Source organism: Argiope bruennichi, chromosome X2 (assembly GCF_947563725.1).
Source record: "Argiope bruennichi chromosome X2, qqArgBrue1.1, whole genome shotgun sequence".
Lineage (NCBI taxonomy): Eukaryota > Metazoa > Arthropoda > Arachnida > Araneae > Araneidae > Argiope > Argiope bruennichi.
The window spans coordinates 105,698,092-105,725,738 of record NC_079163.1 but is presented as its reverse complement, the minus strand read 5'-3'; the positions used below and the strand labels follow the sequence as shown (position 1 = coordinate 105,725,738).

General features: G+C 27.6%; 1 protein-coding gene across 4 annotated transcripts in view; it reads left to right on the top strand.

The window, feature by feature from the left end:
- Positions 1 to 27,647, top strand: part of LOC129960963 (neuropeptide S receptor-like) — a 227,087-nt gene that overhangs the window by 70,666 nt on the left and 128,774 nt on the right. Inside the window, exon 1 of one of the 4 annotated variants that reach the window (XM_056074741.1) lies at positions 10,143 to 10,533. The exons of the other annotated variants lie outside the window; for them this stretch is intronic. The gene's annotated coding sequence lies outside the window, so the exon portion shown is untranslated. Of the gene's footprint in view, positions 1 to 10,142; positions 10,534 to 27,647 lie in introns of those variants that run through there. 4 annotated transcript variants of the gene reach the window in all.

The window sequence follows — 27,647 nt, the reverse complement described above, 5'->3', positions numbered from 1 at the left end:
ACATTGCAGTTTGTTTTTACTACATTTTAGACACGGATGCTATAAGGTTTACATTTAACATTTTTAGAATGCTAACTGTTTGCTGTATGTCCAATTAGTCAACCTCTATATGAATTTACGTATCGAATTTTTCAGAAATCTTAAAGTAAAGTGGAAGACCCTCTTTATTTCCTTTCTAAAATCCACAATGCATAGCTAATTTTTTTGGACAAAAGGAGACATTAAAGAATCAAAGTACCATAATCGAAAAAAGTACAAATAAATATTTTTCAAGATGTATTATTTTTATTTATCAAAATTCTCCTTTCCTTGTCTTTATTTTTCCGCTCTTCTCTCAGCATCTTTTACTAAGCCGACTCCCTTTTTCATATTTTAAAATTTACACTTAAGGACCATACTCATTATAAATATATTATAAAACTGAACTGAATGTAAAGTAAAAATCTACCTCCAATTTAAATATAAGAGCTCGTATAATAGATGCTGAGAATAGAATATTACTTACTGCAAAGTTCATATTACATCTTTGCAATTGGTTTGCGGTCTTCCGGTAATTCCTTTTCAACAAAGTATCGAGAAGAGAGCTTTTTTCCTGTTCATTTTATATTCTTACTAATGAAAAACTAAAGTAGCTGTAATTGTAAAATAAAGTTGCAGTCTGTATTCTTAGTTCCGTATGCAATCATTTTGACATAATTTTTTCGGAATTTTATTCAATTTACAAAAAATATTTTCTATTGGAAATCCTAGATTTCTGAAAAAATATATAGTGATTCGATATTAAAAGATTCCATTGTTTCGCAACAGGAAAATGCAAACATAAACAATTAAAATATACGCTAATAGGAATTTGTAAGGTTTTCATTTGAAACGACACGTAAATTGTTTCTGTTAAAAAGATATGCATTAATTTTTTATCTAAGATTGCAGAAAGTAGCAGTAAATGTCTGGGGAAAAATTTTTGCACAAACACGAATTTATTCACATTTATTAAAGAATGCATAGCGCTTATTAAATTCATTGAACTAAAAATTAATGCTTAAATGTATTAGATAGAAAGTCTTAAAACATCATGTTCTCAAATTTGAAAAAAGAAATTTCCCTGACATTTTGTTTATTTTTACGAGGATATCAGATACGTGCTTTTAAAAAAGACAGATGCATGTAATAAAAAACAGACTTAAACAATAAAAAAACAGACAACATAAAACATACTTTTTTCTTCAGCACGTCAACTATGTCATAATAGAAACAATAATATCAAAAAAAATTATAAACCTGTTATTCTGAATAAATCCATTTGAATGAAATACCTGTTAAAAAAATCTGTTATAAGGACTGTTTTTACTAAAAAATCATTTTAATGTACTAATATATTTTATTAAATTTGTTGACGAAACAAATAAAATTTGAAACGAATTTACATTAAAACTTTGATATTATTTTTAAAAAAATAAAGGCAAAAAAGTATTAATTCAAAAAATACTCAACAGCGATATTTGAAGTACAAGTATTATTTATTTACATGTCAACTAGATTATTTAAAAAAAAGCTTTTAACACCAAAATTTGACTAAATCCATTCCAGTATAAGCCAACTACCATTTTATTATAACCAAATATCCGATCTAATAAATTCAAATGCCCAGGTTAGTCTGGCAAACTGCCTATCGTGAAAATGGCTTATAGGAAAAATGCTCACAGGCAAACGTTTCAGATACCTCTCTAAAAAGCTTTAAATAAGCAACAATAGTTTTTTACTAACCGTTATACATACATCTTTCTTAATGTTCCTGAAAAATTACCCCTTGCGGCAATTTTTTGCATGTAAATTATACCCTATCAGCATATATATTTTCAAAATTGAGTATTCATCTCATGAGTTTTTTAAGTGAACTTAAGTCATAGGAGTAATCTGAGATTTGAATAATACTGATTAATAAGACATAATTGCTAATAAATTTTCTTGGGCTTAGAATGGGATGTTGTTTAATTAAAACTGATTATTTTAGGAAAAAGTCTTTACTTTTAAACCTTTAAAATATAGAAATAAATTATTTCATATATGACTTGGTTATTTTATGAAATAGCTGATAAAATCAATTAAATTAATAATAATTATGCAGCATTTTAAATGATAGCTAATTTATTAAACGACTAGCTCTAATGCAATTTGATTAATGATAGCCAGTAAAAATGTGAAATAAACAATTTAACTGAATTATACAACAAGTAAAATGTACACTGAATATTAATGTATGAAATTTCCTATTTCATAGAGTACCTAATTATTTTATGAAATAATTATTCAAATCCTTTTCAGGGTAAACTTCATTTGCATTCAATGATTTAGCTAGTTAGTTTGTTGAACCACAATCTACACACAAACCATTAATATGTAAAATAAATTGCATGATTCATCAAGCTTCTTAATATTAGCTACTATATTGCTATTGCAGAGTAATTTTATTCAAAATTCTGAAATTAAAAGAGTGTGAAGTGCGAATAACTGTCCGAAATTAAAACATCATTTTCAACCTATTATGAATATTATATAATAATAATGGTGTTGACTTTACCGATTTGGTTAAGAATGTAGAAAATATGATTTTCATTTACACGCAATGCTTTCTATTGAGCTGTCATTTATTAAACATAAATTACATGTTACCGTTGAAATGTATGATTCATTAATAATAGAATACATAATTAATTTATGAAATAACTGATGAAGTGAGCAATAAATTAATAATTCTACACCTTGAATAGTTATTCTATAAGTTGACTTGTGACAGACAGAAAAACTGTAAAATTATCCATTTACTGAATTAATCAGCATGCACAATATATTGGATATATTGAATGAAGCAAAAGATCATACATGGCAAAATTTTTAAAAAAGCAGCTTGTAACTCAAAATAATGGAATTTTACTCCAAGTTTTAGAGAAACTTTCTCTAAAAGCTAAATACGGAATAGTTTTTCATGTATTTTACTAAAGTATTAGATTAATAAATATGATATGCGATAATCTACGGTATAGCTAAGTTATTGGTGACGCATTCAAGCATTAATGAATCGTTTTACTAAATTATGGAAGGAATTCGTCTGACCTTTCGTTAATGATGTGGAACATGTTAACTAAAATTGTTCTTGATGAATTGATGTACATTATAGATGATTCTGTGAAAAGGAAATATGGGAAGAAAGAGTAGCAAATTATTTTAGTTGCTTAGTTTGAAGTTTTCATAAAGTATGAAGTCACTAACCATGGAATTATATTATTTAAAAATACTTAGCCACAATCAGAAGATATCATTATTTTGAATGAAATGCACTTCGATTTTTGGTATGCAGTATATGAAAAGAGAAACTGATTTCTTATTATTTATTCATATTTTTGGAATGAGATTGTATGCAAATATTTTTGAAATTGATAAGGGGTACTCAAAAAATTGAACCAAATTGGAAATGGTTATAACTTTCTTTTAGATAGAAAGTAATGATAGAAAGTAAGAATATGACCTTGACATAGAAAGAAATCCGTGAGGTTTTAAGTTACATTTGCGTATTGCATTACCCTATATGTTTCACCTTGCTTTCGAGGACATTCTCTATACGGTAGTTCATTTTACGTCAGGCACAGCAAAGTATGTTCGCAGACATTAGTGCATATTCGATATCTACATGCAATTACGGCGATCTAAAACTTCAGAAATTTCTTCTTCTGTCTTCATCCTGTTGGGATAAGATGTGGACTCTATATTAACACCAACTTGTAGTGTAGTCAACAAACTGCAGTTATCCATAAAGAATGCTTCACTTCAATCTGTACTATATGGTAATGAAATGAATTGCTACACGAATGCTAGCCGTGTGATAAGATACGTAGGACAATTATGAGTGCAACCAAAACTGTATTTAGCATTTTGTTCAAATTTTCTATTCGTGCCATTATTTACAAGCCGTTTGGAATAAAAGTAAGTCCTCTGAATAATATTTTTACAATGTATGTTGGCTGAGCCTCAAAGCAGAGGCGAGTTTTTCAGTTTTAAAACTGTGCCAAATGGTATTTTATAAGAAATAATAATAAGAAGAAGAAATGTTGTCCGATTTCTTTTCATATTTTTTGAATAAAGTTTTAAAAATACTAGACTTCTAGTTTTATTAGAAGTTTTCGCAGAATGAAAGGTATAAGTTACTGATAATGCTGCACAACTCATACATTTTTCACGATATTTGCTTCTTTGTGTTTACTGAGTTTTTTTAATAATATTTTGTAATCAGGAACAGTAAACTAATGGAAATGAGACATATTCTTTTATTTATTTCATAGGTATGAAATGAAAAATTCTACTCATACTCCATTTATAAGTTTTATAATATCCAGAACATCCTTTGAAGAGCTAGGAAAATACATGCTTCACTGAATAAGTAAATTTATTTCAATCCGAATTTCATCGTGTAGGTAATATTTTTGAAAGACATTTTAAACCTTTGTTGCTTTCACTGTGATCATGATCAACAAAAAAATGAAGGAAAGCTCATTTAGAATATGTTATGAAACACAAATATAATCACAAATGAAAAAAAAACTTAAATTTTAAAAATCAGCACATTGTAATTTTCTTATGAATCGACAATTGAAAGAACTGAACAGTGAGTGTATTTTAAAAGAAGGGACGAAATTTTTAAGGTATAAAATCATAAATGTTATAAATTGCAACTTCCTGTCATAAATGTAAGGTTACCTACCTTCTGAAATCAGGTCCATTACACCTTAAGGTATAAAAGAGAAATCGGATTATATGAGTCTAGACATGTAGACAGATTAATCTTCAACTATCTGGTTTGGAAAACATAAAACCATGAAGATATTGATGGCATTAAGTATTTGAAGGGAGAATTCGGCGTCAAAAAGAAATAGGCGACTTTGAGTGACGATAAAAAGAGAGGGTAAAGAGCCTCTCAGAACGGCAATGCAGAGATGATTTCCCATTCTAAGATAATACTCCATTTATAAGAATATCGATATGCTGTCTTAGGTAAAGAGAAAATAAATTTAAAATGTAATAAAAAATAATGAAATGACATCAAAAACGATGTGCTAACATCGAGCCATTCGAAAAGCAAATGCTGTAAGTGTCTCTAAGATGACTCCCTAATTTCAAAATAAATTCAAAAACTGACACACATATGAGCTTCAAGATTCTCAGGGACATCAAACTGTTCTGATTAAAGAAGCATAATTTGGAACAGGTACGTTATTTCATCAAATAGAAAACTGTGTGTGACAATTCATGACCTGTAATCTTTTCTCTCTGCTTCTTCAATTTTCATAATCATTGGACTTCCATTTCAGCATGGTGACCATTAGGGTTTTGCATAGTATACTTTGTTTTCGCTAGTTGCTTTGAAATCGTATCTTTATCTTGAGAAAAATTTAAATGTCTCGAAAGAGAGTTATCGCTTTATAATTGCAATAATTTCAACAGTGTATAATTTATTTCACATTCTAATGATATATGTTAATAAATATGTAATTTCTGTTTCTTGATGAAGAGGAATTGTTTATTGCTGATAATATAGACACATTAATGACCGAATGATAATCTTGCATTTATTTTTTTAAATGCCAAAGATTTTTATTTGTATTTTAGCGAGTGATGGATGCCATTTTAATTTATATTTTATCATTGCTTTGCTTTAAATAAAATGGTGACATACGATTGTTTATTTTGGAATTTGTGCATTCAAACCATGTTCTTGCCGTTTTCACCAGTTAGAAAATCCAAACATGCTTAAAAATGTGCCATTTCATTCTATCAAGCAGTTTTATAGTCTCTTTCTACGATATTTATTACTTTTATATGATAATTATCGAAGTAAGTTTTGAATACTCAATATATCCATTAAAGAACACTTTTGATAAATATTATACCATTTTTAGCATTATAATTTTTATTATTTTTGTCATTTTATTTTATATATGTCAGTATTCTATTCAATCCTAACAGTGATCTACGGAGGTCTTTATGTTTTTCCCTATATGAAAAATATTTCTCTTTTAAGTATTGATTCTGACCTGAATTTCTAATATATTCTGAGTGCAAAGACTTTTCTAACCAGATTTTAACTTCAAAAGTTTTCTTTAAAAATGATAAAAAAAAAGGACGCAAAATTTCTTCAACTCATTGACGTGTGGATGATTGAAGTTAAATTAATGTCATCCATTATTCATGACATTTTCCGTAAAAAGCGTTTTTATAGATTAACCGAGTAAGTAAGATATCGTCATTTAAAATTTTATAAACATCATAAATCAGATTACTTTTAAGCGGGATAAGAGTTTTTTTTCATAAACACAAGCTTTTCGTCCTTAATTTATTAAAGGCGTTAACTCAGACTTTTTTAGTATATCGATCTTTTTAAAATATTTAAAAAGGCGTATAAATATCAAAACTCAGCTTTAAATATTCTTTAACTGCCGAATAATTCTTTAAAAAATTTCACAGATATTTATAACGTGACCGGTGTTTTGTGAAAAGCTTTTAAAATTAATAATCTTATTTGAGAATTTCTGCATAATTATAAATATTATAAGAGTATTAATACATGATAAAATGTTACTGTGTTAAAGTCCCAAATCATATTAATTTCCTTCCTGTAACATTAATTAAAATGTTCTAATCGGAAATTAAAAATATTGACAATGATTTAGCCAATTACTAAAGAAGGTTTTCTTTTCACAATTGGTGAATTAGTTTTATATAGTTATAAAAATAATTATAAGTATTAGAAAAATTCAGTATTTAATTAAAAATAATTTCTCTTGATCTATTAATGAAACTGCAATTAAGGAGCTGTGGAATAGGTGTTAGTAATTTCTTAAATAAAATTAATAGTAAAATTCAGTTTTTTAAATATATATATATATATATATATATATATATATATATATATATATATATATAAATCATTCTATAAAGATGCTATTAAGATTTGTATTCTTAAATATATACAGAAGCATAACAGGTAATAATAAGTTTATTACATTAAAGGCCTAATAAATAAAGTGATTTAACATTATTTGTACATTTTTCTGTTACATATGATAAAAAAATCATTTGCCGCACGCAAATTGGAGATTTGATTTTTTCTTAGCAGGGATTTATATTATTTCGACAAATGTCTCTAAAAATGTAAGTTTTCTCAAAATTTTTTATTCTTTAGCGAGAATACTTTGAACAATAAAATGAAAACACCTCCATTTATATCCTGCGCATTATTAAATGCTTTAACTTTTATCAAATTGAAATGTAAATGATTTAACTTAGAGGCACAGGTAAAGATTGAGATATATATAAAGGTGTCTTCCAGGAATAGAAAATTTCAATTAAATCACCTTGAATTGGTTATAGTTTTTAGAATATATATTTTTTGCAAAATAAGATTAAAAAAACACATTTTGCAAAATTCGAAATTTATGTTAATTAAATGTTAATGTTAAATGTGAAACATAAATCATTCTGAAGTAACTCAATGGTAATAAGCACATTTTACACACACACACACACACACACACACACACACACACACACACACACACACACACACACACACACACACACACACACACACACACACACACACACACACACACACACACACACACACACACACACGGTGGTTATAATTAAAGTGGAAATATTTAAAGGACTGTAAAGGGGAAACTACTTGGATATGTTGAAGCAATTTAGTATATGTTATATTTGCAACATGGGGAAATGAATTACACAATGAAAAAAAAATTTGGTCAACTTTTTGTCATAGGTGGCGCTTTTTAATGGCAATATTTTATACATTGTAATTATAACATTTTTTTGTTAAAATATAAAATGCGTAATGTATTAAAATATTTGTTTAATATGATGTCCTTCAAGTCCTATCAAATACTGTAGACGCAAGACAGTGTGATCCACAGTAGTACCTAATGTTTCCTGCTGAATTTCTAGGACATGTATTGTAATGCTGCTTTTTAAAGCAACAAGAGAGTTAGGTTTGTCCTTGTAGATACGATTTTTAAATATACCCATAGCCGGAAATTGCAAGGATTCAAATCAGGTGAACGAGGTGGCCACGCATTTTGGAAACATCTGCTAACTATACGATCCTCACTAAAAGCTCGGTTAAGCAGTTGTGTAACACAATGAGCAATGTGAGGTGGTGCTCCATCTTGCATAAATATTGTTTAATCAAGGCAGTTTCGGTCTTGCAAAGCAGGGATCACATTACTTTCTAAAATTTGAATGTAACTAGTGCCTGTTACGGTGCCGCGAATTACCCTGTTGGTGTAAGATTTTCGAAAAAAATATGGACCATTTATAAAGTTAGCAGTCATACTACACCAAACTGTAACAAACGTTGAATGCAAGGGTTTCCCAAAAACGGTATGCGGATTGGATGAGCCCATATTTTACAGTTGTGGGTGTTGATTTGTCCTGATGAAGTAACATGCGCTTCATCATTCCACAAAATCTTTCGAATCCATGATTCGTCTTCATCAATTTCGGCCAGAATGAAATTTTCAAAATCAATTCTTCGTTGTAGTTGTTGTTTCTAATGGCACTTGTCATAGACAAGGTCACTGACGAAGTCAGCGATTTTAAGCCGAGAGATCGTCTCTTGTTTTTTTTTTTTTTCAGTAGCGCCATCTAGGGCCAAGAGCACGTCTTAGCTACTCACGCTTCAAAACCCTTTTTATGGGACGGACTTCATTCATGCATTTCATTCACTCATTAACAGATCGTAATTTAGACCAGAATCAGAGAACAATCACCTCTGAACCAGTACCCCCAGTGGTATTACGGACCACGAAAGATTTATAAGTGCGCCAGCTACCACACACACGAAGAGTCTTCGGCCGGCGGGGTTCAAACTCACAACCCAAGGGATGCGAATCCAACGCCCATTCTTTTGTGGATAGTCTGGTTGCAAATACTGCAAAATTTTAATTTTATACGGATAGCACCTTAAAATGTAGCGCAAGACTTTGCGTACGGTCACCCATGGTTTTGATAAAGTGCTTGCTAAACTTTTAGCGCTTACTTTGCTGATCCACTAACCCTGACTCAATTGCTTCCCTAATCTTTTCCACAACTTCCTAATTCACAAATCTTCTTCTGGTTCCAGGTAGCAGTCCGAGTTCTCCTGTAGTTTCGAATTTATTAATCATTTTCTTTAATTCATTCACAAACATCAGCCCTTTTTTCAAATCTTTAAGATAGCGATATTCTTTCAAAGCAGCACTACAATTGCTATTCTTTTGGTAACAACATTTTACTAACAGAACGCGTTCTATCTGTGACAAAGTCATGGCTATCGCTAAAAGATACATGATTTTTATCAACATAAAGATTTAAAAATTGAAGTGATATAATTTTGACATAGTACAGAGCAAAAACAAAGTTTTAATAATCTTCAGCGCCATCTATTGCAAAAAATTAGCTAACATTTTTTATTGTGTAATTCATTTCCCTATGTTGTAAATATAACATATACCAAATTTCTTCAACATACTCCAAGTAGTTTTTTTTTTTCTTTTTTTTTTACAATCCTTTAACCCTGTGTATATATATATATAATATGGAAACTGGGAAAAATTACAAAAAGCAATATTGCAACAAAATGTCTAGAGTAGAGTCATTTAAATAGAAAAAATAATCAAATACCAACTTTGGACGAATTTTTCTAATATGAAATATTTGTGAATTTGTAGTGTCTTAGTTTTATCTGATCAAAATCTTAAAAGGGGCTTGTACAAAAATAAGGCAGTAAAACAATCATAAACTGTATGCAATGAGTGCATTTAATCTAAAAATAGTAATTAAAAAGTCAATTTTGAGATGCATGTTTCTGCAGAGGACAGAAAATAATAGCATGCTATTCCCACGAAATCGAATATTGCAGTCTTGTTCGTTCCGTAAATTTATGGAATGTCGACTTGAAGAAGCCTTCTGTCTTTCGCGATGGCATCGGAATGTGAATTTGTTAGACGGAAAGACACATCTTGACATTTACACCAAGCGGAAGTGGTGAAAAATATTTATATGTAATGGGAACGACTAGACAAGTAGCTCGCGTCCTTCAGTCTCATGTCTTGTGCAACTCGGAGGAGGAGATATTTTATGATTATCTGACTAAAGAACCATCAGTCTTTAGTATTGGCATAAAATTATTTGGATCATTTCATTGTATAGCTGAATTAACGCGCCGACTGATTTCTAGGACTGACTGCTTCTAGAAAACTTTTTAATACCACTGTAAAGTTCAATTTACAATTAAATAGATATGGTGATTAATTGGTTATTCTGGAACTTATTGAATTGGAATAACCAACAAAGAGGATACAAAGTAGGATTTAAGAATATTTTTGGAAAAATCCGATTATTGAAAGACTATTATTCTTGTTTTGATGATCGAATGATTTGTGTTCAAAAACTGCAAAGCAGTTCTTTCTTCATGAAGATATGAAGGTAAGAATAAAATAATCTTTTTATAAATAGTATAAATATTTATATATAATTGGCAGAAATAAATCAGATATATCTTTTAAAAATATTTAACTTCATTATTTAACTAAAATCATTAAATTAGAAAAATGCTATTATTTGCTTTTTTGAATTCGTACAATCTAGGAAACTTTTTATACTCAAAGATAATCTTATAAAACAAATTGTCTGATTAATCATGTTGCAAATTAATTTAATTTATTGAGAAAGAACAAATAAGTGATTCAAACATATATGATTCAGAAGTGATGAATTAATTTTGTGTTATATTATATTTAAAATTATTCTGTTCACTCTAAATGAGCAAACAGTTATTATAATTTTTTGAATTATTTTGCATTCATATTTTTTTTGTATATATATATATATATATATATATATATATATATATATATATATATATATATATATAATATAATATAATTCATACATGTTTTTGAACTTTATTTTTTAACTTAAAGAATAGTTTAAAAAAAAGTTCCTTAAAAATGTAAAACTTCCATTCATTTTTTACGTGTTGTGTTTGGAATAAATAATTCAATGTAACACCAGTTATTTTTTACCTTGAAAACTATAACCCATAGCAGTTAACGAGTGCTATTCCCTATAATATTCTTCGTGAGATAAAAAAAAATTGCATATATTAATATGTATTGATTGCTGAAGTGAATATAAAAGTGCAATTTAAACCTATTATTTTTTTAAAAAAGTATTTCTGCAGCAATTTTCATTCTAATTAGGACTAATATTACGATATGAAGAAAACTTTATTTACATATTAATTAAATGTCTATAAAAATTATTTTAAAAATACATTTTTTGTTTAAAAATAAATTAAAAACTAATTTGTGCGCAAACTGGATCGGGATTATTTGAGATGATCTATATAATAATTTTCCATGTATTTCAAAGAATGAATTTAATTTAATATTTTCTTTGGGGAAATATATAATGTACAATCAATTATATTAAATAAAAAAGAATTATGTAAAATAATGGATATACATTATTAATGAAACATGTAATAAGATAAATGTTAACTAATTTTCTAATTAATAAATTTTCCTAATGCTAAATTTTATTATTCTAATTCTAATTAATTTAATTCCGCAGTTTAAAAAATTATTTTAAGAGAGAAGAAATGAGAAACTTAAGTAATAACATCAAATCATGTTCTATATTTTGCTAGAACAGCCATTAACCATTTTATTAGGGGAATTCTCATGGCAGTAGTATTATTAAGTTTAACCATGAAAACATATTGATGTTTTTAATATTTTAAAATTATAAAATATTTCAAGTTTATTGCGATACCATTGGGAAAAGCAAATTCAACAGCAATTTTGCCAGTTTAAATTTTCAGTGTTTCTTGAAATTTGAATTTATGTTTGGCAAACTGTTAAAGAAAGTAAAGTTCTCGAAAAAGTTAAAATGTGTAGCTTTGGTGATATTCGTTAATATCTCAGATATAAACGCAGAATATAAAAATATAATGAGATATAAATTAATAATAATCGTCATTTTTTGTGTTGCTTATATATCTATACACGCAGGACTTAGTTTTATCTTTGTACTTATTATTTGTCTATGCAGAATATCTGCGTGATGTATTGATATTTTTCTTATTGATTGGTTTTTGATATGATAAGTATTTTTTAATATACAATTCATGTCCATTTACATTAACAATTAGATTATGAATGTAAAATTGCAAATAGATGATTCTTACTATTTGTTGTTGATATAATAGAGTTAGTTCACAAATAAATACTGATTTATTTATGAGATGTAAATATCATAAAAAATATTTCAGTAAAACATCTGTGAGACAATAAGTTAAGAAATTGGTATAGATTATAAATGAATCCGTTATAAATTTGAACCTGAAGGAAATTCATTAAAACTCAATTTATGCTGCAGATACCAAAGATGGGGGTGTAGAGGGTCTTAGAAATTATATTCCAGCTTTAAGATGAAAATGAAAAACAGTGAAAGAAAAAAATATACGCAAGATAATGAATCCTAACTAAACATTCAGAAACAAAAGCTCATAAATGGTGAGAAATATTTCTGAAATAAAATCATCAATTAATAGTAGCAAGTATTTTGACCAGTGGAGTAATACCAGCCTGATAATCTACTATTTGAGTCATTTTCTGATTAATAAATGTTTAAATTACTTGGAAATTTCAATAATACCTATAATGCAACTAACCAATCTCAAGCTAGTTCCTATAGAAATGCCCATCTGAATTTATATCTTTTAATTAACAAAACTAGAAATTACCGGTGTCCCTTTTTTTTTCATAATACAGTAAAATATATAAAACTTTGTAAATTTTCATATGCATAATTTTTATGCAAGTCTTTGTTGCAAATATTTATACCTGAACAGGAAATCTAAAGTTTATCAATTTCTTATTTAATAAATAATTTTGATTTATGGTAAGTCTGTGCGTCAAAAGAACTAGAAATCCAAATTACAGTACATAACATTTCTAATATGATTCAAAAATGAGATAAATCTTTTAATAAAACTTTATAAATTAAAAGTGTTAAATAGAAAACGATATCTCATTGAGAATTAGGGAAATGTCTATGAAACTGATCTTAAATGCTGCATTTCTTGTTGGTGAAGGTTTTCAATATATTACTGTCAAAAATATCACTTAAGTATTGGTAGAAGAATAAATTGAGAATTCCTATTAGGTAGAAACGGCAATTTTAATATATTTTTGAACTGAACAGTCCAAGTAAAAATGAACTGGTTAAACATTTGATCTAAAATGCGTAGAGAAAAATCGCTAAAAAGTTGGAGCTGTAGTTTCTTAATGAAGATTTTTCCACAGAAAATCAAAATTATGCCAAGATTTTACAACTAAACTATGAATTTCAATTCTAAAGATGATATCACCTAAAACAAATACTGTAAAATGACTAATATTTTTAAAAATGTGCTGAATAGAAGGTGAAATGAGCTGAATAGTTAGGGTGATCTCGAAGAAACTTCAAATCATGAAAATTTCTCTAGAAAGATAAACAAAAATATTTTTTATTAAAATAATTTAGTATAAAAGAAGACAAAAATTTTATTTTATTTAATAAAAGATTTCAAATCCTTCCTTTAAATTTTTTATTGAAAATAGTTCTATTAATTAGAAAAAAAATTAATGCTATGATATTTTTCTAATTTCTGGAAAATAATACAGGGTGTTAGAGGAATCATAGACAGATTACATAATTCTCTAAAATAAAAACTGTTTATAAGCCAGAAGTCTAATTATTTATACTAGAATTCAATACGTCTCAATGTGAGATCGTTTAATTGCGCATAGTATGCCCAAGCTATACTCGATTTCCGGCTATACATCTACAAGCATTAGAGAAGTTTTAGATTGAATAGCGATTGTGATAGGCTGCTTTAAGCCCCGCAATTTATTGCAATACATCTGATGCACACTATCTTTCCATAACCCAATGGGAAAAAATTCGAAGGAAATTAATTTTGAAAATGACATGACTCACAAGCGAAATTTTCTTATTAAATCATCATCAAACCATAGTGCCATCTTTCGAATTCTGAGAAAAATAATGTTGTGGAATAAAATTTTATCAGTTATATTAATCTTATGTAGCACCAAAGAAGCATTATCATTCTTAATTATTCTTTCGCACAATTTTGTAATGCACCCAAGAATTCTCGGACTCCCTGTATTGTTCTTTTTTCTAGTTCTTTGTTTCGTATAGCACTGATTTACTAGACATGATGTTTAATCTAACAACCGTAGTAAACGCGAGTTACCTGTACTTCTCTTAACTTGAATCATACATCTTACAGAATTCAATAAATCTCAGTTCTTAAGAGATAAATTTCTTTTGGTCACGTGTATACTGACTTTAGACTTAGAAATCCTGAGATAAATTGTATCATTGAACTAACGTCAAAATAACAAATGCCGATACCTTACAATCTTCAAACTAAGATCAAAATGTAACTAGCGCCTCTTGGGAAGAGACGATTAAACTTCAAACTTGTAGAAGTGAAGCCAATTCCATCGAAATTCGATATTACGCTGTTTTTTATCCGATAGTTTCTTCCTCTTTTCTTTTATCTTAAAAGAATTTCTAGTCATCCCAAACGGTATGGAATGCTTTTCTGATTATTGAATCCACTTTTGATGTTAATTACTTCTTTGAAATTTATGATTATCTGATGTTATCAGAATGATCAAAATGGTTCAGATAGAAATATTTAAAGCTTCGATTTCATCAATTTTATGAAAGAAAATAATTCACAATTGTCAGTGATATAATAATACATTTTGATATTGTGCCTCTACTTTCATAAATAAAAATTAATAATCATAAAACAAAAGTAAAATCCGTGAGAAAATCAATTCATTTTCAAGATCATGAAACTAAATGAGTTCTGTTATCGCACAGAAAAAAATATAAGTTAATACTTTGACAGTTCCTAAAATGCCATAGAAATTCGATTCATCAATGATTAACACATATTTAATAATTTCTGGAGAATGTTTGTAATTATGATGTTTTATTGCTAACTATTAATAAAAAGCAAAAGTTAAATCTTAAGAAAATTAGAGCAGGCTAGAAAAAATCCATGTTTTATTTTAAAAATAACATCATAATCTTTTTTTTTTTTCCTCTAACGAACCCTTAGAAATTCGACTAGAATTGAACAATGCCTAGCATTTTATACGACAATAATATTTTTTTGTCTAAAAATTAACTAATATTCTGTTTAATTAAAATTTAGTCTATAAAAATGAACTCTTCATAATTAATATGCCAACTTTTGTAATCGTCTTAAAGGTATACGGAAAAGCAATAATTATAACCAGAATACTAATAAAAATGACAAAATCAATAATTGTTTTAGTAAAGTGGAATTATAATACAAAATTTCAAATGTGTAGCTCTTAACAGGTGTAGATAAAATCGTTTGATTGATAAATTTCAAATATGCCTTTTCCTTTAACTCACTTAAATATTAATTTTTCAATAAATTAGTTTTTTTATTTTACTTGAACATTTATCCCTTTCATTCTATTCTCTTAATAGTTCTATTAAGAAAATGAACTATATCAATTTAATGTTGTTTGTAAAAGCATAAATAATCTGAAATAGTAAATTTTACATGATTTTTTTTTAATGTTAAAATCCGTTTTATGCATACCTTTACAAGCATTGTATTCTTTATTATAAGTCTACGACTTTCTATTGATTAATGCTATTCTTATAAAAGAAATTAATTTTCCATGCTTAGTGAAATTATCTGCTTCAGTTCAGTGAAGAAAATTAGTTCATTCTCTAATATCTATAATAAAATTTATTTACTCTTCACTGCCCAATGTTAAAGTCAACACCTTTTACTCTTTTGATTGTTCAAAATAAATTTTGAAAGAAAATATAATCATTTACAAACATGCTTTATTGCTGAATATTCTTTATGTTTAATAATGTGTTATATAATTTTAGTCAGCCAATTACAGTCTGCATACTAATTGTATTAAATAACTTTGAAATTGAAAAGAAATTTTAAAAGTTCTTTTTATATGCTCCTGAACTGATATGTATGAATTTTTATAAGTGCGATTAAATAAATGTATAGTTTAAAAGACAAAACCTTTGAAATCAATACATTATTTGGATTTCAGCATATTTTCGAATTTAGCTTGTTCGTGAATATGAAATAAATCTGGGAGAATGTTGTTGCAGTTTAAGTAACTTATTTACATTCAAATGACTGCTATTTTCACAAATTTCAGTAATAAAAAGTATATGTGTCTTTGATACATAAACGAAATAACAAATATCATAACTCTAACATACTTCTTAAAAACTTATATTTTATTTTAGATAATATCATCATTTAAATTTCACAATTATTTAAATTTGTTTGAATAAAATAAATATTCTGTGATATTCTGAGATGTCTGTCAAATGATTTTATTTTTACTCTACTTGCCATCGAAAGATGTTAAGAAATATCTCGATTTTATAATTTTTTAAGTATTAAAAATAGCTAAGAATAAAATATTTTTCCATAGAGAGTATTACCATTTATAAATTTATTGAAATTTATTCAAGCATCTGTTGTTTCAGTAGTAATAAATACTTTCATCAATTCCAGACACTAATATGAATAAATATTCCAAATAGAAATAGGATTATTATTCTTTTATAGGATATTTATAATCTTTTGACTTTTATAAGTTGTTGAAATGATGAAGTTTTATTTTACTGCGATTTCACGAATGACATGAAGCCATTATCAGCTCAATACCTAAAGTCAACATTGTCGATAAAATTTCTTTTTCTTCCACTTCTTCCAAACTAAACACAAAACCAACCTCTTTTATGGCAATAAAAGAAAATGGAAACTTAGTATGTGGTAGATAAAAAAGCTATTATTCTTTTGTGCCTGAGAGAAATCAGAATTTCTGGAAGATTCTGACCAAAATTTTCCTTCTGTTATTGAATAGCACTGACTGACGCTTTCTGCTGGTTTTCCTCTTGAATAAAGACCATCTGTTCTATTTTTACCCATCTTAAGATTTTTTCGATACTTATTGCACATTATTTCCCACTCCATCTCCCTGTTAAAATACAGAAATGATCACGTCAAGATGGAAGGAAATGCTCTCTCTCTAGTCGTATAACTTCTGTTTTTGTCTTTATTTTGTATGCTTTGAATATAATTTGTATGCAGTATTGCGACCTAAGAAACGGAATAAATAAGACTTGGAAACTTTCCAGAATATTTTGCATTACCTTTGCAAATTTTCAGAATTCATCGTCACCATTTTTCGAACCGGTAACGATTCCACCTCTAGTTATGCATCTGAATGTGCCTGCCACCATCTCCTGTTTACTGGTGTATTAACTCACAGAGATTCAAATTTGCTGGTTTCCTCAAAATCTAGACATATATTTAAATTTGCATTCCTGTCAAATTCTGATAGAGATATCTAGTTCTTGTATTATGAGGTCTCGTTTCTATTGTGATCAATAAAACGGAAAGGCATTACGGATTTAGTGTCTATTTTTGAGTGAGTGAATAATATGTAAACATATTTTATAGGAAATAGACTTTTGTCTATTTCGATAAAATTACACCACTTGTTTCAATGGATGTTACTAATTGTTATTAGTTCTGGTTCCCTTTTGCCGGTACAAGATTTATATGTGGCTTTGCTTTGCCAAATATTTGGAAATAGGCAAAATAGAGCTAACAGTTAATAATTATTGAAAATTTCTCACTTCAATATAAAATGCTCCTTTATATAGAAGTTTAAACTAATTGGTAAACAAGTAAATTGAGATACGTGCAACTGAATCATGCAAGGCGTATGGAGAAAAATGAGAATGAAGTTATTTATTAAATTAATTCCCTTAGTTAACATTTTGAAGTAAAATAAATAAATGTAGAATCAATCGAGGCATAGAAAGTATTTAAAATGTGGAGTAAAAACATATTTAGAAAGATAATTAAAATTTCAAGAGTTTTTTTTTTTTTAAACAATAGTAAATTTTACATGGATCATTTAGAAGATAACATTTTATTATGTATTAAGGTTTAATTTCGCATTAATAATTTGAGTTTTTCCGATTTTTTTCTTTATTATTTTCGTATTTAAAAATTCCATTATTTATAAACATAAGGACAAATATTATATATTGTTTTGTGGATATATTTACACTATAGTACATACTAAACCAGCTGTATGTTTGTATAATTTCGATTCAGGCTACAGGGAAGCAACAATATTTTCTTGCTAGGTCAAAAAAAGATCATTTATAATATATCAGAATTTTAAAATCATGTCGAGTTTAGATCCTGTTATGTTTACACATCTAGGGCAAACTGAATGACCGCATCCACAAACCATGGAGTCTGGAAACTAAGGTTGAGTCCTAATGGCCAATAACGACAACTATACAATCCCTTCCTCAGGTGCCACTCCCCTTCTTGCAATTGGAGGTAATTCGACTCAATGCACCCTCCTGGGTAAAGAAAACCAATACAAAAACAGAGAGTTCCTCCTACCCAAATTTGACGTGCACACCGATGGTATTTTAATTCAGTTTTGGATTATTTTAAAATCCTTTCCCAACCACAATATTTTTATTTTTATATTTTTTTATAAAGTTTCTATATCTCGTTAATGGCCATTACAATATGAAGAATCTAATGGATTCCAGAATCACCTATATGTAGTGCGATCTAAAATGCATTTAATTTTCAATTCCTTTTTCAGAAAAATACCCAACTGCAAAAATTTTATATTTATAGATATACTTCTACTATTATTTACACTTAAACGAATCTTAAAGAAATTTTAAGCTCATCAGAAGGCATGTGTATACACAGAAGTAATCACATTAATAAAACGTTTATAAGAGCCCTCTTCTGAATAAATCGCAATTTCTAACAAGAATCGAAATAGTTAAAAGTCTGGTAAAGAAAGAAATTTTAATTCTGGGAACTATAAGGAATAATTTTCACTCGGAAGTAGTCTAGCAGGGTTTTAACAATGTGGCGGCGAATAATATCTTAGAAGCTTAATTACAGGAAATAAGACAACATTCATTTCACATCATTGTAATAATGCCTGCAGTTAGGAAAATATTTTTTCTATGGTATAAACTTCTAGATACGGTAAATTACGATTCATTCTTTTAAATATACTTAAGTACTTAGAATGATATAATGAAAGACATAATTTATTCCTTAACCATGCATTCCCTAATACTGTGAATTTAAAGTATTTAACAAAATGAATTTTAAAAAATTAAAAGGACTTACAATATATAGGGTTTTTAATGAGACTTTTGAAGAGGATCACCTTATAAAAGTGTGCCAATATTTTTTTATTAAAAAAGAGTTAAGAAATTTATAAAATATATATATTTCCATTTGAAAATTTTAAGAAGCAATGTCATCTGAATTAAGTTGTAGAAATTAATTTGAAATTACATTTTTTGAAAAGCATCACATTTTTAGATTTTAATGAAGAGGCTTTCAGATTTAAGATAATCATATTTACTTTACGTATTTAATTTATACTATGTGCTTCATTGCTAAGATCAATAATATAAATCCTTCCAAGAATTATTTATATAGTCACCACAACCAAATCTTCAAGGATAAGTGAAATTTGAAGAGTTATTGCAGTTAAAAATATCGTTCAATAAGGCAGTTTTAAGAATAAAAAGAGTACCCCTTTTGTAAAATACAAAGTTGCAAAATTAAAAGCTATAAATAGATTTCTTTCACATATCAATTTCCACGTTCTTCTATCACTGATAATTTCCGCATTTTAAATTCAACATAATGCAATTTTATTATAAGTCCTTTTAAATAGTTATTTTAGTCATTGAATATTAAAAGCGAATACTTTATTGAAATTAGATTTTTTAATAAATAGTACAACATCTTTCTATCATTGTAGTTAATTTTCCTTTTTGTGTTTTTTCAATATGAATAGCTGATTATTAAGAATGAAGCTTACGTGGCTGGTGAGTGAACGGAATGAAATATTAGTAGACGTTTTAGAGTAAGGTATAACAATAATAACCAACAATGAGTCCTTTTCCTCTTTGTAACTCATTGTAAAATAAACTCGCTCTTGCTTTATGGCTTCCACAGTCCCTGATAATTATTAGACATCGTTCTACATTAATAACAATTTTTTCCACTCATGGGGTGACACAATAGGAAAAAAAATGAAAAACTACTTGGTACGGAATTAGAGAAGAAAAAAATTATTGCAATCGGTAATTAACGGTAAACACATTTCAATTCATAAACTTAAAACTTAATTGAACAAACTTAAATGAAGTTAATCATGAGGATAGTTGGAAAATAAATTATGGAAAGTTTTTTGAGTTGTAGAATCAAAAATTGTTTGATTTAAATTGCATCAATTATTGTTATCAAAAAGATCTTAACTGAAGTTACCTCTTTTTGAGCGATAATCGTAATTGCAACACTCATAAGAATGCCCCTCAGACTATTCGGAGCATAAAACACTTCTATTCAAAATTTTTATTGGTCTTTTTTCAAAGATTATATGCTCGAATATAAGCTAATGTAGCTCTTAAGTGGCATTAAAAAGCCTCTTAATTATATAGCTCCATTTTGCAAGCTTTTAAGCATTGTCCATCAACAAATGTTATAACTTGTTAAAAAGTATTTCGCATTTTATTCAAAACATTTTATATGGTCATTAAAGGCTCTTTAAATGTGGCTGAAGAATAAAAGGTTAGATATTGTTTGATTTAGACGAGAGAGAAAAACAATCCAGTAGGAAAGCTAGAAGTTAAGGAACACATTAAACGAAAATGTTCTCATAAAGGAATATAAAATTGCTATTACTGAGTTTTTATTCGAACAAAGTGCCGCAGAAATAAAGAAACTTATGTGTTAAATCTGTAATTGCTTCTAATATCCCCGTTGCTTCAGAATCTAAAGAGAAAAAAAGATTAATTTATTTGAAATATTATGGATAAGTGGAGCAATTATATCTATGAAACGAGAGTTTTTGATAGCCCCAAAGCCTAATTTCCTTCTGGTATATTTTATATATCGATATTAATAGCATGACTCAACGTATGACATTTGCTTATTAGTATTTGGTAGTCACTATAAAAAGCATTGTAATAAATTATTTTTCACATTGCTTTCATAAAAGATCTATCTCACTTACAGTTTTTTACAAGATAAGGAACATGCATAGCACAAAATTAATTGTAATATTATAAATTCAGATTAAAATTTATAATCATTTAAAATTTAGTGATATGGCGCAATAATTTTGAATGCTTTTTAAAGTCGGTGGAAATATGTCAAGGGCTCATTTTCAGCAGAGACACTTCTGCAGAAGTTGGGGAAAGAGCTAAATATTTGAACCAAAGTGCGATTGAGATCTCCAGCATGGATCGTGAAGAATTCAAAATAAGATTTTTTGATTGGCAAGGACAAACATAGGTTACAGAATAATAATAAAAATACATTACCCTTGCTTCTAATTCTGCTTCTAAGTATTAATCAAAAGTATCAAAAATGTGATCATTTTGATAATTCATCGTGAATAATTATATTTGTTAATTAATTCGAACTATTTTACTAGAAACAAGTATGGTTGGAACACGAATTTTTATATGTATCAGAAGATATGTAATTTATGTGAGCGAAACTTATCACCTATCTAAAACACGTTGATTAATGATGGTTAAAGAATAAAAAGAATAAGGTAATATGTCGTAATCAACCGAAACCAACACAACTCGTAAATCGCAAAGATCCGGAAACTTATGAAATAAAAAGGTCATATTATTAAGGAGACAATGTCATAAACATAATCGATTTGGTGTCTGCCCTCTCATATCAATGTATTGGTTTTAAAATCCGGATGGGTTGAGCACATATAACTTTTTAAAGTACAGAATTTTCTAACCATCATAATTTTTGATAAATAGTGAAATATGTCTATGACGTTTTGAGAAGTTGTAGAAGTTTAAGATACCTTAAATGGTTAGCAGGAAATGATTTTTTTATTTATGTGACGACCAGAATAAGCGAAGAAGAAACTGAAACTGAAATATAAATGCATTAAAATCGGATTTTAATGTAACCAGCACAACATGCTGTAACATCTGGTAAATTCATTTGATATTTCCTTATTTTCATTTTGAAGAGATTGCAAAATCCCTCCCAGATGCTATTCCATTGAAACATTCTATTTCTTCGTTTCGAAATAGTTCTCCTTAAAGATTATTTCATTTTATAGATATAAAAGAATAAAATAGGAAAACAATTTTTCTGCTTCAAATAACCTTTATTTAAGTGTTTATACGAAAGAAAGTGTTCTTGATTTAGCGTTACATCGCATCCTTATTTTAATCCTGATGATTTCTTTTTTTTTATAGATTCTAATATCGTAACTTGTAAAGATAACTGATATTCAATAATTATTCTGAAAATGTCTCTAATTTAAATTTATTCAAAAGTAATCATATTTTTAACTTATTTACCATTGTTTTTCTGACGTACTTGAAATTTATTTTAATTTAAATGGATATAAATACATAACTGCATTCAATCTTCATATATTTCAAGCGTCAATAATTTGTCGCGATAGTTCCAATTTATATAATTTTTATTATTTTCTTTTGTTTTTGCTTGCTTGTTGAAACAGGAACAAGAAAATATTATTCTAATTATATGGATAGCACATTAACATTTAGAACACTATGTATTTGCAAAATTTATAAAAGACATTTGCTTTTTATTTCGCGTTTTGAAACAATTTTTTGATATTTACGACATATTCCTGTAAAATATTTTGTAAAAATAACTCATTCCTTATCACCATTATAACAATTACATTATGGTTGCTTACGCAGCGAAATATAAAATGCAAATGAGCAAAATAAAAAACTCGGGATAAAAATATAAGAAAATGATTTTTTAAAAGTTTATGTACAAAGTAAATCCAACACGATATTCTGAAGTCAATATGAAATTCTGATTTTCGTTTAAGTAAAAAAACATTCAGCAGGATATCCATCATAAGTCACTGCTAAAAGTCGAAAAGCAATGGCATTTCTGTCATCATGATGACTGATGTCTGCATGGAGGAAACTAGATTATATGAAATAGAATTTTTTATCAGCCGCAAAAACCATAATAATTTCTGAACCCACGTATTTTTCATGTTTTAGTCTATCTTTAAATTTTCCCAGCTCTTAATATCTCAAAAATTGAAAACGTTACTTGGAATATTTTGATTCCTTAAGTTTTGTTCTTTCGCTTAGAGACTGCTGCTTCTTGAATTATAGAAAAAAAATTATACAGCATTATTAAAGATAATTAATGTTTGCATTTAATATTATTCATTTAAAATTACATTAATAATGGATTGGTAACATATTTGTACTGCAATATGCTTTTCAAAATAAATTGTTGTTGACATCGCATTCTCAATGTGGCCAATTTAATAATCATTGAAAAATAAATTTCTATTCCGATATCAGTAAAACTTTATGAAATCAATTATTCTTCCAAATTACTTCAAACTCCAAAACAAAAAAATACGAAGGATATTTTACTCCCTCCCCCCCCTCTCATCAAACAAGTGGAGTTCTATATGTCATGGTATTGATTCAGTCTGGTTTTCTAAGCTGAATACTTGTGTATCACTCAACAATTTGTAATCAGCTCACAACAATGTGGCCTCGACTTTAAACTAGGTTAAATCGTATTGCAGTTAAAGCTTTATTTCTCAGATCACAAGTTACGAGGTGAGGCACTAAAATAACCTTCTATCATAAAAATTTATTCCAGCTGTAATCGTAAAAAGTTTAACTCTTTGAGAGACAATCGATTTTATATTTTTATTAAACGGTTTAATCATTTCTTATTCAATATGTTTCAGAAAATATCTCTACTTTTAACAACGTTTGATAAAACACAAGTACTAGATAATTCAGGCAATCTCATTTTATGTATTTTTACAGCATAGTAGAAGAAATGAAAAATTAGTTAGTGATGTTATGCCATATGGTATAATAAAACTCTTTCTTTCTGACCTGTGCTTGAAAATAATTTCCTACTAGTTTAGAAGGTAGGACATTCTAGTTATAATTAAACTAGTCTACGCTTTGTCAGACAGAACTAGGTTACAATTTCTGAGCACAACATTAGCATTAACTTGAATATGTTGTATATTGAGAGGAATATAATTAACCATTTCACAGCCGTTATTCAAGTAATCAATAATCCCTCACTGTCATACATTCCTTGAGACGACTCCTGAGTCAGAATATTTAGAAATAAATGAAAAAAAATTTTAAATCGTGTTTTTCAAGCCGCGAAATAGTGTTTTATTTTTTATCAGTATTTTTCCGGGATCAATCCGTTTAAGTCGTGATATAGTGCAGTGGTTGAAGTAAATATCTCTTTTAATTTTTATGCATACACTTTTTTATCTTTGTACATGACTTTGAAATAGTGATGATAATATAATTTATGATGACGATACAATATTGGATAATTTTTTGCTTAAGATAGAATCAATAGAATTTTTGCCTTTCCTGAATATGTCGTGATGTCGTTTATTGTACCATTAGGTCAGTGGAATTGGCTCTCCTCGCGACTTTAATCTGTCGGAAGTATATTTATTTTATAAATGATTTTGTACCATTATTATATTGCGTTATGACCTTCATGAGGTAAAAGTTCATTGCAAATGAGGAAAAACAAGAACATTCGATCATTCAGATGGTCTTAATGGACCATCTTACATCTTTGTACTATATTAAAATGTAGTGAAAAGAAGGAAACGTTATTTCTTCTCTCTTCATTAAAATCCTAGGTGGAAGAAGAAGAAAGCATGGATTGTTTTAAAAATGTAATCAATAAATGTGAACAATTCAGGAAAATGTGGCAAAGGATATCCTTCTATTTATATAGCATTTAAATTTAAGTTTGAAAAAATTAGCAATATACAAGTAGAACCATGTTTTTATGAAAAATGGAATTTAGAAGATAAATGACTAGAAAATTTGGTGAATTTCTAATTAAGATACTGCATTATAATATTATTAAGTATGTATTGTATGTATTATTTTTTAGAATATGCTTATTTTATGAATTATTTTCAGTTGAATAAAAAAAATGAATTCTAACCAGAGATCTTTTTTTTTAAATTTCAAAAGACGCCCATTATATCTGTATCTTAATCTAAAACCCATTAAATTGAATTTATTTTAACGTTTTAGTAATTGTTTCTTTAATTAATTCCTGATCTATGGTTACTGTTATTATCAATAATTCCTTTTTTATAGTTTTTTGCTTTTTTCTACGAAATTTATATATTTTATTTCCTAAATAAAATACAACTTTTATAAACATGTAAAAATTTTGATTATGATTATTAATTTTTTGTGATCAAACACACCAGAGAACAGGTGAACAGGGAATAATATTTCAAATTTTATGTAACTGACACAACCCTTACATTATAACATATTTGCAAAGGGAATTGCATTATCATATTCTCTATAATTTTGACAATTTATTCATCGAAATTCTTACTTTTAATGAAAAAAAATTTAAACCATATATTAAAATCTCAATGAATACTCAAGGAACAGCCAAAACTTATATTCCTGCCACTGTTCCAATGGAGAAGTTGAATGAAAATTTTAATAAACCTTTGATGAATGAGAACCAGATCGATATATTTAGTGCCGAAAGTCAAACCCACATCGTCGTAAACAGATGTATATAAGATGATTTCAAATTCAGAATAATTAATAGGAATTCATTGTTCTGCTGGCATTGATATGAGATTTAAACCATAATAGACGGTGGATCAAGTTGTGGATTGAAATGAATTCAATAAGTGGCATACCATGAAATGTCCCAGGGTATTAGTGGTTAGTCGCAGATAAAACAGAAAGTTAAGATACCAATATAATATTTTCTGAATAATAAAAGCATCAGGTATGTACTAAATTGTTATCCTTCAATAAAGTAATGCATGCATAACTAGAATATATGGGCTGGTCTAATTTATTTATCTCATTGGATACTTTTGAAACAACACATTTTTATATTCCATTAATAAATTGCACTTTGTTTATTTAAAATGGTTCAGTTTGAAAGGGATTTGTTTCAGTAATTATATGCAATTTTATTAAAATTAACAAAGAAAGAATTGTAGACGAAAAGTTATAGAATTATGCAATTAAATTTGGAATTATTGAGGATCCTTTCTGGTCCTTTGATTTTATAATAATTATAAAAAGACTTAAACGGTGGAAATTAGAAATTCCACACATTCTGGAATTACAGTATTTTCAGCTCCAAAATCTAGACTGTTTGTCGATTATCAAAAAATTGATGAAAAAATTAAAATTGTTTGGAATAGAAAATATTAATTAAGAACATTAATTGTATTTATTCATGGAAATTTAAAAAGGAGTTTTATAGCTTCATGCGGTATTGCTCAAATAAATGAGTAATATCGCATGATAAACCGATATTACCGCAATGCTCATTAATTATTTATTCACTAATAAATTATAAAAGATGACATTATTATACTATTTCGTATTTTTCAAAGATCTAATTAAGCTATTTTTGTAAAGAAATAATATGTGTATTTCACATTAAAATCCATGGAAAAAAATTGGGGCAGAATTTACATTTATTTATGAATGCTTTAGAACACAAATGAATATTATTGTATTCATTGCACAATAAGCACATAATAGATATTTCCACTGAAATCACCGAAGTCTGGGTCATTAAGGTATTTATTATTCAAGAGAACGTTGCAATTACTTGACCAATGACAGCTATTATGGGAAGTAAAAGGAAATAGTAGAGTCAGGAAATAATTTAGGAAGTACAGTAATGAAAACATATCCATTTCTAAATTTGTTTGTTATTCTGTCTTTTCCAACATTTTCTTTTCTTTTCTGAAAGAGCGTCATTGTTTAGTGAAACATAAGTAAAAGTCACGGAAACTGAAAATGTATATCCGTGACAAGTCTTTCAGACGGTACTCTGGTGCAAATTTTTATCTAATTATCTTTCTGTGACCTATTTTTTTTCATGAATTTAGGACTTTATTTGTGCTAAAGATTTGTAGCAGTATTCGAGAAACAAAATTTACATTTTTTTCATTAAAATATATAATATTTAAGGAGATGTGGTTTTATTTAAAACAATTTAACCTCACTGAATTTATAGAAATCAAGATATTAATGAAAAAGAATTTCTTCTGTAAAATATAGTTCCAGAATGCTATAGAAACGGAACGATATAGTAGTACGGCAGTGTTTCAGCAATTTTATTTTGTTAAATATATTTAAAAGCAGCTTATTTAAGATTTCTTGATGTTCAGCAGCAAGGACAAGAAAGGCTCAAATGTTTCTAAATATTTTAAAATTACCAAGAAATAATATACATTCAACGAGAATACTTTCCAGCTGAAATTTCATGACAGAAAAATTACAAAAACAGTTATAAGCAAAAA